The sequence below is a fragment of the Pteropus vampyrus genome, unplaced genomic scaffold, assembly GCF_000151845.1.
Source record: "Pteropus vampyrus isolate Shadow unplaced genomic scaffold, Pvam_2.0 Scaffold1, whole genome shotgun sequence".
In the NCBI taxonomy this organism is placed as follows: Eukaryota; Metazoa; Chordata; class Mammalia; order Chiroptera; family Pteropodidae; genus Pteropus; species Pteropus vampyrus.
In genome coordinates, this window is record NW_011888782.1 from 32,143,284 (window position 1) to 32,143,558 (window position 275).

Below are 275 nucleotides of genomic sequence, written 5' to 3' on the forward strand. Positions count from 1 at the left end.
GAAGAATAGGTTAATTCTTCTTTGAATGTTTGATAAAATTTGCCTGTGAAGTCGTCTGGTCCAGCACTTGTTTTTTGGGAGATTTTTGATTATTGATTCTATTTTATTGGTGATAATCAGTTGGTTCAGATTTTCTGTTTCTTCTTGACTCAGTCTTAAGAGATCGTATGTTTCTAGGAATGTGTCCATTTCTTCCAGATTGTTCAATTTGTTGGCATATAATTGCTTGTAGCATTTTCTTACCATCCTTTGTATTTCTGTGTAGTTCGTAGTTA